This window comes from Chiloscyllium plagiosum, unplaced genomic scaffold (genome assembly GCF_037043375.1).
Source record: "Chiloscyllium plagiosum isolate Xiang-an unplaced genomic scaffold, Cpla_swu_hap1 HiC_scaffold_19, whole genome shotgun sequence".
In the NCBI taxonomy this organism is placed as follows: Eukaryota; Metazoa; Chordata; class Chondrichthyes; order Orectolobiformes; family Hemiscylliidae; genus Chiloscyllium; species Chiloscyllium plagiosum.
This window is the reverse complement of record NW_028270157.1, coordinates 78,083,710-78,097,181: the sequence shown is the minus strand read 5'-3', so window position 1 is coordinate 78,097,181 and position 13,472 is coordinate 78,083,710. Positions and strand designations below refer to the sequence as shown.

The following is a 13,472-nucleotide window of genomic DNA, read 5'->3' as shown; positions in this document are numbered from 1 at the left end:
CTCGGCCTGGCGTGGCGGTCTCTCAGCCCGGCGTGGCGGTCTCTCGGCCTGGCGTGGCGGTCTCTCGGCCCGGCGTGGCGGTCTCTCGGCCTGGCGTGGTGGTCTCTCGGCCTGGCGTGGTGGTCTCTCGGCCCGGCGTGGCGGTCAGCATGACCTCAGGCTGCTCTTCTGGCCATGAGTTGAAGGCCGACATGGTCTGGAGACTAGGTGCTGGCATGGACTGTGTTGGAAGGACTGTTATTCTGAACTTATATTTCTTCATTTTTCTAACTTTGGTTTGCCTAAAAAATATGTGTTTATAAATCTGTAGATAGGTTCCTTTGTACTGAAGATGGCACTGTAAGTGGTGACTTGTAAACTTGTCACCGCACTAACTTGAGTACACGTGAGAATAAAGCTAATTCTAACAAACAATTCTCTTCATTTTTTTATACACTTATAGAAGCTTTCACTACCTGCTTTTATACTTGCTTTGTTTTATTTTGTAATTTATTTTTGCTCTTTTTACATCTTTTTAAGTAACTCTTTTGTGATCTTTGAAAGTTTCCCAATCTTCCGGTATGCCACTCACATTTGCAATATGGTCTGCTTTAGCTGTTGTGTTTATATTATCCTTAACCTCCTTGTTTAGTGACTAGTGGAGTGCCACAAGGATGGGTGCTGGGTCCACTACTTTTCATCATTTACATAAATGATTTGGATGTGATCATAAGAGGTATAGTTAGTAAGTTTGCAGATGACATCAAAATTGGAGTTGTGGTGGACAGCAACACCTCAGATTACAATGGGATCTCGATCAGATGGGCCAATGGGCTGAGAAGTGGCAGATTGAGTTTAATTTAGATAAATGTAAGGTGCTGCATTTTGGGAAAGCAAATCTTAGCAGGATGTATACACTTAATGATAAGGTCCTCAGGAGTGTTGTTGAACAAAGAGACCTTGAAGTGCAGGTTCATAGCTCCTTGAAAGTAGAGTTGCTGGTAGATAGGATAGTGAAGAAGGTGTTTGGTATGCATTCCATTAATCGTCAGAGCTTGGAGTATAGGAGTTGGGAGGGCATGTTGCGGTTGTAAAGGTCGTGAGTTAGGCCACTTTAGGAATATTGCGTGCCATTTTGGGCTCCTTCCTGTCAGAAGGATGTTGTGAAACTTGAAAGGGATCAGAAAATATTTACAAAGATGTTGCCAGGGTTAGAGGATTTAAGCTAGAGGGAGAGGTTGAATAGGCTGGGGCTGTTTTCCCTGAAGCGTCGAAGATTGAGGGGTGACCTTATAGAGGTCTATAAAATCTTGAGGGGCATGGATAGCGTAAATAGACAAGGTCCTTTCCCTGAGGTGGGGGAGTCCAAAACTAGAGGGCATACTTTTAAGGTGAGAGGGGAAAGATATAAAAGAGACCAAAGGGCCAACTTTATCATGCAGAGGAGGGTATGTGTATGGATTGAGCTGCCAGAAGAAGTGGTGGAGGCTAGTACAATTGGAACAATTAAAAGGCATCTGGATGGGTATAGGAATAGGAAGGGTTTGGAAAGTTATGGGCCAAGTGCTGATAAATGAAACTAGATTAGATTACTTACAGTGTGGAAACAGGCCCTTCGGCCCAACAAGTCCACACCGACCCGCCGAAGCGCCCATACATTTACCCCTTTTAACGTAACACTACGGGCAATTTTAGCATGGCCAATTCACCTAACCCACACATCTTTGTGACTGTGGGAGGAAACCGGAGCACCCGGAGGAAACCCACGCAGACACGGGGAGAACGTGCAAACTCCACACAGTCAGTCGCCTGAGTCGGGAATTGAACCCGGGTCTCTGGCGCTGTGAGGCAGCAGTGCTAACCATGCTGGGATATCTGGTCAGCATAGATGAGTTGCACCAAAGGGTCTGTTTCCGTGCTGTATGACACTACGGCATTGAAAAGTTTACAACTGTAGCCTGAACAGTTTTAGCAAAGAATAATCAAGAAAGTTAGCAGATTGCTGGCCTTTATATCTAGAAGACCAGAGTAGAGCAATGCAAAAGTTATGCTGCAACTGTACAAAACCCTGGTTAGACCCGACTTGGAGGATTGTGAGCAAAAGTTTAAGAATTATTTAGATCCTTAGTAAGGATAGGAAGGCCTAGGAGGGAACACAATGTAGGTTTAAAGAATGATACCATAGTTTCAGGTGACAAATTATGAGGTGAGATTATCTAAATTAGGTCTGTATTCTCTAAATTTGTGAGGTTAGAACTGATCAGTTGGAAGTGTTTCAGGTATTAACAGAGAAAGACAGTGTAGATAAGAATAAACTATTTCCATTTGCTGGAGATTTTTTAATTTGTTCATGGGACATTGTTGTTACTGGCCCAGTCAGCATTTCATGTCCATCTACAATTGCCAAGAGGGCAGTTAGGGTCAACCATAATGCTGTAGGTATGGAGTCTCATAGAATAGAATACAAAACCTGCAATGTGGAAGCAGGCCATTCAGCCCATCGAGGTCACACTGCCCCTCCAAAGAGCATCCCACCCACACCCACACCCGATCACCATGCATTTCCCATGACCAACCCACACATCCCTGGGCAATATGGGCAATTTAGCATGGCCAATTCACCTAACCTACATATCTGTGGGAGGGAACCAGGGCACATGTAGGCTAAACCATGTAAAGATGTCAATTTCCTTTCCTAAAGGAAGTTACTGAACCAGGTGGACTTTTCCTGACAATTAACAAAGGTTTCACATGCACCATTAGACTCTTGATTGCAGATTTTGACTGAAGTCACATTTCACCATCTGTCTGGGTGGGAACATTGCCTGCCCTTCTGGTTTAATTACCTAGCAACAATGTCACAAAGCCTACATCACCCCTGATTCCAGAGCCGGGGGCGTAGTCTAAGAATCAGGGCCACACCGTTTAGGAGAGATGTTCAGAAGCGCTTCTATGTGCAAGGGTGGCAGGGCTTGGGAACTCTCTTCCACAAACAGCAGTGGATGCTGGATCAGTTGTTAATCTTAAATCTGAGATGTTTTATTGTTAAGCAAAGTTATTAAGAGATCAGACCAAAGGCACCTCTTTGAATGCAATAATAGGTTCAAGGAGCTGAGTGGCTGACTCCTTTTCCTATGTTCCAATACAAGCGATGAACAGTGATTGGATGGGTTGAGCTCATTTTCCTTGGAGAGGGGACTGAGAGGAGACATTGAGGTACATAAACTTAAGAGAGGCATATACAGAGGAGATGAAAGGATCAATAACCAGGGGGCATCGACCTTAGAGTCACAGAGATGTACAGCATGGAAACAACATAAAACATAGAACACAGAACAATACGGGGCAGTACAGGCTATTTGGCCCACGATGTTGTGCCAACCTGAGGTACCGACCTGAAGCCCATCTCACCTCCACTATTTCATCATCATTCATATATTTATCCAATGACCATTTAAATGCCCTTAAAGTTGGCGAGTCTACTACTGCTGCAGGCAGTGTGTCCCACGCCCCTACTACTCTCTGAGTAAAGAAACTACCTCTGACATCTGCCCTATATCTATCACCCCTCAATTTAAAGCTATGTCGCCTTGTGCTAGCCATCACCATCAAAGGAAAAAGGCTCTCACTGTCCACCCTGTCTAATCCTCTGATCATCTTGTATATCTCTATTAAGTCATCTTTTATCTTCTTCTCTCAAACAAATACAACCTCAAGCCCCTCACCTTTCCTCATGAGACCTTCCCTTCATCCTAGGCAAAATCCTGGGAAATCTCCTCTTTCCAAAGCTTCCACATCCTTCCGATAATGCGGCAACCAGAGCTGAGTGCAATACTTCAAGTGCAGCTACACTAGAGTTTTGTACAGCTGCAGCATGACCTCACAGCTCCAAAACTCAATCCCTCTACCAATAAAAGCTAACACACTGTACACCTTAACAATCCTAAGAACCTGGATGGCAACTTTCAGGGATCTATGCACATGGACACCAAGATCTCTCTACAAATCCAGGAATCTTACCATTAGCCCAGTGCTCTGTATTCCTGTTACTCCTTCCAAAGTGAATCACTTCACACATTTCCGCATTAAACTCCATTTGTCACCTCTCCGCCCAGCTCTGCAGCTTAGCTATGTCGTTCTATAGCCTGCAACATCCTTCCACACTGTCCACAACTCCACAGGGTTTAGTGTCATCCACAAATTTACTAACCCATCCTTCTACTCACTCATCCAGGTTATTTATAAAAATGACTAAAAGCAGTAACCTTTCGGTCCAACTCGCCCATGCTGACCAGATATCCTAAATCAATCAAGTCCCATTTGACAGAACTGGGCCCATATTCCTCTGAACCCTTCCTATTCATATACCCATCCAGATGCCTTTTACATGCTGTAATTGTACCAGCCTCCAGTACTTACTCTGGCAGCTCATTCCACACATGCACCACCCTCTGCATGAAAACGTTGCTCCTTAGGTCCCTTTTATATCTTTCACCTCTCACCCTAAACCTATGCCCTCTAGTTCTGGACTCCCCCATCCCCAGGGAAAATACTTTTATCTATTTACCCTATCCATGCCCCTCATGATTTTATAAACCTCTATAAGGTCACCCTTCAGCCTCCGACGCTCCAGAGAAAACAGCCCCAGCCTATTCAGCCTCTCCCTATAGCTCAAATCCTCCAACTCCGGCAATATCCTTGTAAATCTTTTCTGAACCCTTTCAAATTTCATAACATCTTTCCGATAGGAGGGAGACCTGAATTGTGCACAATATTCCAAAAGTGGCCTTAGGTAAGGGGCAGTATGTTTAGTGGGGATGTGAGGAATATTTTTCACTCAGATTGCAGTAGGAATCAGGGACTCACTACCTAGCAGGATGGTACAGACAGAAACCCGTATAATTTTTCAGAATTTTCTAGATGTACACTTGCATTGCCAAGCCAAATGAGGCAATGGGCCAAGTGCTGGAAAATGAGATTAGAATAGTTAGGTGTTTTCTTTTCAAGAGCACAGACTCAATGGGCTGAAGAGACATACATAGAACATAGAACTCAGAACTTTGCAGCACAGTACAGGCCCTTCAGTCCTCAATGTTGCACCGGCCTGTGAAATTAATCTGATGCCCACCTAACCTATACCGTTCCATTACTATCCATATATATGTGCAATGCTCATCTAAATGCCCTTAACGTCACTGAGTCTACTGCTGTTGCAGGCAGGCCGGTCCACACCCTTACTACTCTCTGAGTAAAGAAATTACTAGAGTCAAAGAATCATAGAGATGTACAGCATGGAAACAGACCATTCGGTCCAACCCGTCCATGCAACCAGATATCACAACCCAATCTAGTCCCACCTGCCAGCACCTGGCCCATATCTCTCCAAATCCTTCCTATTCATATACACATCCAAATGCCTCTTAAATGTTGCAATTGTACCAGCCTCCATCACATCCTCTGGCAGCTCATTCTATACACGCACCACCCTCTGCGTGAAAAAGTTGCCCCTTAGGTCTCTTTTATATCTTTTCCCTCTCACCCTAAATCTATGCCCTCTCGTTCTGGACTCCCCGACCCCAGGGAAAGTACTTTGTCTATTTATCCTATCCATGCCCCTCATAATTTTGTAAACCTCTATAAGGTCACTCCTCAGCCTCCAGAGAAAACAGCCCCAGCCTGTTCAGCCTTTCCCTGCAGCTCAAATCCTCCAACCCTGGCAACATTCTTGTAAATCTTTTCTGAACCCTTTCAAGTTTTACAACATCTTTCCGATAGGAAGGAGACCAGAATTGCACGCAATATTCCAACAGTGGCCTGACCAATGTCCTGTCCAGCCACAACATGAGCTCCCAACTCCTATACTCAGTACTCTGACCAATAAAGGAAAGCATACCAAACGCCTTCTTCACTATCCTATCTACCTGCGACTCCACTTTCAAGGAGATATGAATCTGCACTCTAAGGTCTCTTTGTTCAGCAACACACCCTAGGACCTTACCATTAAGTGTATAAGTCCTGCTAGCATTCGCTTTCCCAAAATGCAGCACCTCACATTTATCTGAATTAAACTTCATCTGCCACTTCTCAGCCCATTGGCCCATCTGGTCCAGATCCTGTTGTAATCTAAGATAACCCTCTTCGCTGTCCACTACACCTCCAATTTTGGTGTCATCTGCAAACTTACTAACTGTACCTCTTATGCTTGCATCCAAATCATTTATGTAAATGACAAAAAGTAGAGGGCCCAGCACCGATCCTTGTGGCACTCCACTGCTCACAGGCCTCCAGTCTGAAAAACAACCCTCCACCACCATCCTCTGACTTCTACCTTTGAGCCAGTTCTGTATCCAAATGGCTAGTTCTCCCTGTATTCCATGAGATCTAACCTTGTTAATCATTCTCCCGTTGGGAACCTTGTCGAACGCCTTACTGGAGTCCATATAGATCACATCTACTGCTCTGCCCTCAATACATGTACATCCTGTCCCTCAGGATTCCCAACAACAACTTGCCCACCACCGAGGTCAGGCTCACTGGTCTATAGTTCCCTGGCTTGTCTTCACTGCCCTTCTTAAACAGTGGCACCATGTTTGCCAACCTCCAGTCTTCCAGCACCTCACCTGTGACTATCGCTGATACAAATATCTCAGCAAGAGGCCCAGCAATCACTTCTCTAGCTTCCCACAGAGTTCTTGGGTACACCTGATCAGGTCCTGGGGGTTTATCCACTTTTAACCGTTTCAAGACATCCAGCACTTCCTCCTTTGTAATCTGGACGTTTTGCAAGATGTCACCATCTATTTCCCTACAGTCTATATCTTCCATATCCTTTTCCACAGTAAATACTGATGCAAAATATCCATTTAGTATCTCCCCCATTTTCTGTGGCTCCACACAAAGGCCGCATTGCTGATCTCCCTAGTTACCCTTTTGTCCTTAATATATTTGTAAAAACTCTTTGGATTCTCCTTAATTCTATTTGCCAAAGCTATCTCATGTCCCCTTTTTGCCCTCCTGATATCCCTCTTAAGTATACTCCTACTTCCTTTATACTCTTTTAAGGATTCACTCGACCTATCCTGACATATGCTTCCTTCTTTTTCTTAACCAAACCCTCAATTTCTTTAGTCATCCAGCATTCCCTATAGTTACCAGCCTTCCCTTTCACCTTGAGAGGAATATCCTTTCTCTGGATTCTTGTTATCTCATTTCTGAAGGCTTCCCATTTTCCAGCCGTCCCTTTACCTGTGAACATCTGCCTCCAATCAGCTTTTGAAAGTTGTTGTCTAATACCATGAAAATTGGCCTTTCTCCAATTTAGATCTTCAACTTTTAGATCTGGTCTATCCTTTCCATCACTATTTTAAAACGAATAGAAGTATGGTCACTGGCCCCAAAGTGCTCCCCAGTCACCTGCCCTGCTTATTTCCCAAGAGGTTGTCACCTTCCCTAGTAAGTACATCCACATACTGAATCAGAAAATTGTCTCGTACACATTTGAGAAATTCCTCTCCATCTAAACCTTTAACACTATCGCAGTCCCAGTCGATGTTTGGAAAGTTAAAATCCCCTACCATAACTACCCTACTCTACAAAATTCCATGCAAGGACTGCCACAAACACTACGTAGGACAAACAGGAAGAAAGTTAGCCACCAGGATACACGAACACCAGCTAGCCACAAAAAGACACGACCCTCTCTCCCTCGTAGCCCTACGAGGATGAAGAAAACCACCATTTCGACTGGGACAACACATCTATCCTGGGACAGGCGAAGCAAAGACATGCCAGAGAATTCCTAGAGGCCTGGCACTCCAACCACAACGCCATAAACAAACACATAGATCTAGATGCCATCTATCAACCCCTCAGAAAACAAACAGGAAATGACATCACCACAAACCCCAGGAACCCCATCCAGGAGAAAGATACAAATAGAAAGCAGGAGACAACAGCTTCGCTTCACTTGGAGGTCGCCACTGATGATGTTACCTAGCCAGGTAATGAAACGCCTGGATATCAAACCTACAGCTTAGTGAGCAAATCTACACCCTAAACTACCCTATTATTCTTATCACCCCTCAATTTAAAGCTATGTCCCCTCGTGTTAGCATTCACCATCTGAGGAAAAAGGCTCTCACTGTCCACCCTATCTAACCCGCTGATTATCTTCTATGTCTCAATTAAGTCACCTCTCAACTTTCTTCTCTCTAACAAAAACAGCCTCAGTTCCCTCAACCTTTCCTTGTAAGACCTTCCTTCCATATGAGGCAACATCCTAGTAAATCTTCTCTGAAACCTCGTCCAAACCCTTATCAGTGTCTTGTACAGCTGATGCATGACCTCGTGGCTCCAAAACGCAATCCCCCTACCAATAAACGCCAACACACCATATGCCTTCTTAACAACCCTATCAAACTGGGTCACAACTTTAAGGGATTTACACACCTGGACACTGAGTTCTCTCTGTTCATCGACACTTTCAACATTTTTACCAATAGCCCAGTACTCTTCATTCCTGTTGCTTCTTCTGAAGTGAACCTTCCACATTAAACTCCATTTGCCACCTCTCAGCCCAGCTCTGCAGCTTATCGATGTCCCTCTGTAACCCACAACATCCTTCGGCACTATCCACAATTCTGCCTACCTTTGTGTCATCCACAAATTTACTAACCCATCGTTCTCCACCCACATCCGGATCATTTATAAAAATGACGAACAGCAGTGGCCCCAAAACAGATCCTTGTGGCACACCACTGGTAATTGACCTCCAGGACGAACATTTCACATCAGCCACCACCCTCTGATTTCTTTCAGTTCGCCAATTTCTGATCCAAACTGTTGCCCTTTTCCATTGTGAATACTGACAAAAAGTGCTTCCCTGTGTCCTCAGATTCCACACACAACTTCCCACTACTATCTTTGATGGGCCCTAATCTTAGTCCAGTCATTCTTTTCTTCCTGATATACCTATGGAAAGCCATAGGATTTTCTTTGATCTGATCCGCGAACAGCTTCTCATGACCCCTCCTGGCTCCTCTAACCCTATCCTTTGATCTTTTCTGTCTAACTTATGACTCCCAATCCCCGAAACTGAGCCTTCACACCTCATCATCACATAAGCCTTCTTCTTCCTCTTGACAAGAGCTACAACTTCTTTAGTAAACCATGGTTCTCTCTCTCGACAACTACCTCCCTGCCTGATAGGTATATACTTATCAAGGACCCACAGTAGCTGTTCCTTGAATAAGCTCCACATTTCAAGTGTGTCCAGCCCCTGCAGTTTCCTTCCCCATCCGATGCATCCTAAATCTTGCTGAATCACATCATAATTGCCTTTCCTCCAATTATACCACCTTCCCTGCAGTATATACCTATCATGCCCTATTGTGAACGTAACTGAACTGTAGTCACTATCGCCAAAGAGACCTCTTCTCTGTGCAGGAGAACATTGTGACTCTCTGACAAGTTTAGATTTGACACTGTTAGACTGACGCATGCAAATGTCAACACTGTTACTTTTACAAATACTAAAGTGAAATGTGTCTATTTTTCAGTAATTCTGTACTCACCAGATTATGTCAGACCAACTTTGTTGAGTTTGGTGCAATTTTGGCGAGTGGCTGAAGATCGAGGGCAGTCTTACAGAAGTGTCGCATTGTCCGTCCATTCTGAGACCCCAGTCCCCATGAACACACTCCTGCCTTGACACAGGCACTGTGACTCCACAGTGGAGCTGAGCACGGACCACGTTGGTGTTTTCCAAATCCTAGTGAAGACCATACACTGTTTTCCAGCTGTCACTGAACTGTCTCCTGTCTGCCAGAGCTTTGAGAATTTCTAGGTACTAACAGAGAAGTTCTGTGCTCTGAAAAAATAAGCATTGAATCATAACAAATCACAGCAATAACTCACATTGTTTACTGATGAGTATTCATCTAATTAATTGCACATCTGGCATACCCACATATAAATCAGCCCATTAAATCCTCATTTATAGCTACCCCCAGAATCTTGACCCTGACCTGGTCCTGGAGAGAGTGACCTACAGCCTGCAGCCAAATGACACAAAGTGCTTCCACCAGCCAACACACTGTCAAACGTAGTCATTCATTATTCTGTCTGAATGTGACATAATTCAGAAAAACCAGCATGAATGTCTTATGGCAATTAGTACTCGATATTGGGGAGGTGATGCCCTAGTGATATTATTACTAGACTGATTTGGAGATGCCAGTGTTGGGCTGGGGAGTACATGAACCACCGGATGAAGGAGCAACGCTCCAAAAGCTAATGTGCTTCCAATTAAACCTGTTGGACTATAACCTGGTGTTGTGTGATTTTTAACTATTGCTAGACTGTTAATCTAGATACCCAGGTAATATCCCAGGGACCTGACTTTAATCCGACCATGGCAGATGGTGGAATTTGAATCCAATGAAAATAGAGTCATAGAGATGTACAGCATGGAAACAGACCCTTCGGTCCAACCCGTCCACGCCGACCAAATATCCCAACCCAATCTAGTCCCACCTGCCAGCACCCGGCCCATGTCCCTCCAAACCCTTCCTATTCATATACCCATCCAAATGCCTCTTAAATGTCGCAATTGTACCAGCTTTCACCACATCCTCTGGCAGCTCATTCCGTACATGTACCACCCTCTGCGTGAAAACGTTGCCTCTTAGGTCTCTTTTATATCTTTCCACTCTCACCCTAAACCCATGCCCTCTAGTTCTGGACTCCCCGACCCCAGGGAAAAGACTTTGCCTATTTATCCTATCCATGCCCCTCAGCCTCCGACGCTCCAGGGAATACAGCCCCAGCCTGTTCAGCCTCTCCCTGTAGCTCAGATCCTCCAACCCTGGCAACATCCTTGTAAATCTTTTCTGAACCCTTTCAAGTTTCACAACATCTTTCCGATAGGAAGGAGACCAGAATTGCACGCAATATTCCAACAGTGGCCTAACCAATATCCTGTACAGCTGCAACATGACCTCCCAACTCCTTTACTCAGTACTCTGACTAATAAAGGAAAGCATACCAAACGCCTTCTTTACTATCCTATCTACCTGTGACTCCACTTTCAAGGAGCTATGAACCTGCACGCCAAGGTCTCTTTGTTGAGCAACACTCCCTAGGACCTTACCATTAAGTGTATAAGTCCTGCTAAGATTTGTTTTCCCAAAATGCAGAATTAAGAAAAAATCTACAAGTAAGAGTCTGTCAATGATCATGAATCCATTGTTGAAAAAAACATATTTTATTCACTAATGTCCTTCAGGGGAGGCAACTGCCATCCTGACCTGGCCTGGTCTACATGTGACTCCAGACCCACAACAAGCTGCTTGGTTTTTAACTGCCTCTGGGCAATTAGGAATGGGAAATAAATGCTGGCCTGTGCCTTCATCTCATGATGAAAAACAAATTGATTTTGTTTAAATTTTCAATGATAAGGAGGGAGAGTACATCAGGTTAGTGTAGTTGATGAGTGAACATGGATTTCATAATTCCAGATTCCAGCATCCGCAGTAATTTGCTTTTATACTTTTATGGATTTCATAATGACTGACAATTTGAACATCAGAAATCTCCAAACTTACGGAATCAAACAGTGGTCACATGATTTTAAACTGGATCAGGAAAAGGAAACAAACAGAAGTGTTAAACAGACTGGGTGCTCTTGGGTTAATACCTTCAAATCCCACCCTGAAGTCCCGTTTGATTCACTGATGTCCCCGAGGGCTGGGAACCTGCGTTCTTACCTGGGTGAATCCAGTCTCTCAGGGTCGTGGTTGATAATAAAGTCTCAGACCCGTTGTTAACGCAGTGCAACAGTTTATTTGAGTTTAAAACTCCAGGATCCTGGACAAGTTAGAAAGGAAGGAATATTAATATGCTGTAAATAATTAATGAATTATTGTAAGATTATTATTGCATCCCTTTCTGAATTTCGACAGTACCTGTTTAAGATCTTTCTGCAAACACAACAGGAGGTTTTTACCTGAACAGAAGAACCCGTGATTCCAGGAGTGTAGGCCCAGGAGACAGGACCATTCGGAGGCTGATGCTCCATCGAGTGGATCCATCCACAGAGTCCCGAGATTAAGCCAGAGTGAGCTGTGCCCGGGGAAGCCCAGCAGACACCAACACTTAACAGCTGCCAGGATGACACTGAGATCCGGCGCCCCATAGTCTGACCCGATCCCTCAGAGCATTTACTCTGAAACAGCAGGTCGGAGGTCACAGTCGAGAGTGTGATGCTGGAAAAGCACAGCACCCCAGGGTGTAAAATCTTCATCATTGAGGTCACTTTAGGGTTTATGCCCGAAACGTTAGTTTTCCTGCTCCTCGGAGGCTGCCTGACCTACTGTTCTTTTCCAGCGCCACTCTAACCTTGACACAAAGGCTGACAATAGAAACATCCAATAGAGCACCACGCCCAACAACTGAATAAACCTCCCCCCGACTTGGCTTTGTTTCAAAATATTAACAAGTTGTTAGCATAATGTCCTTGGGGGAGGGGGTGGGGAGACGGATAGACTTGCACCAGCACCAAGCTGGATTCTGAATAACGGTCACTGGGTTTGAAACACTGCTTTGTTTGTGCAGATGCTGCCAGATCTGCTGAGTTTCTCCAGCAATTTGTGGTTTTGTGTGCGCACGTGGTAGGTATGTTTTGTGCAAAATTTGGGGTTTGAGTTGCAGACCGACGCAAAGAGAAATGAAGCAGCTTACAAACTTTAAAAAGAAAGTGTGGTTCACACGCGCAGGCAAAGCACCAAAAACCTGAGCCATATACATGTTCTGAGATTTATAGATGAGGGGTGCACCGTTCCCAGAGGTACTGCAATACCAGGTCGATGCGTGGAGTGGACGGAGCAAGCCCCTATTCCATCTCCCTGCTCCACAAATCAATTTAATAGATGGTCCCCAGATAAGGGACCTATCAGATATTAAACTGATAATGGAATTCATTTATCTCAAAAATCCACTTTGTTCATAAAATCATTTCTAAGTACATACAGAGGTTCTAAATTTGTTCTGCACGTTCTTTGCAGAGAAAAACAAATGATGCATTCCTCAAAGCATCCGTGCTGTTGCAAAAACAAAGGTATTTCCGACTCATACAGGAAACAATTTATGTTCATTTCAATGCAACAAGAGTCTGCTAACTGAACAGACCCTCATAAAGCCCTTAGACGGCGGTTTTTCCCCACTGCATCTTGTCAGTAGCTGCCCTTGTCCCAAGCTTTAGTTTGTCCCTCTTGATGTTGTTTTGAACTTTGGAAAGCACCAGTCTGCAACACTCGGTCAAGGTCAGCTCCTTGTCACTGGAAAACCAACAAGTTTCAGATAGACCACAAAGCAAATCTATGGTTTGCCAGGCAGTGCATAGGTGTTCTGCTAAATGTTTTTTTAACTAGGTAAAAACAATGACTGCAGATGCTGGAAACCAGATTCTGGATTAGTGGTGCTGGAAGAGCACAGCA

At 44.4% G+C, this 13,472-nt stretch overlaps 1 pseudogene; it reads right to left on the bottom strand.

Annotated features, from left to right (window-relative positions):
- Nucleotides 1–12,801: 12,801 nt before the first annotated feature.
- LOC148146824 (U2 spliceosomal RNA) lies at nucleotides 12,802–12,974 on the bottom strand (annotated as a pseudogene).
- Nucleotides 12,975–13,472: the final 498 nt, after the last annotated feature.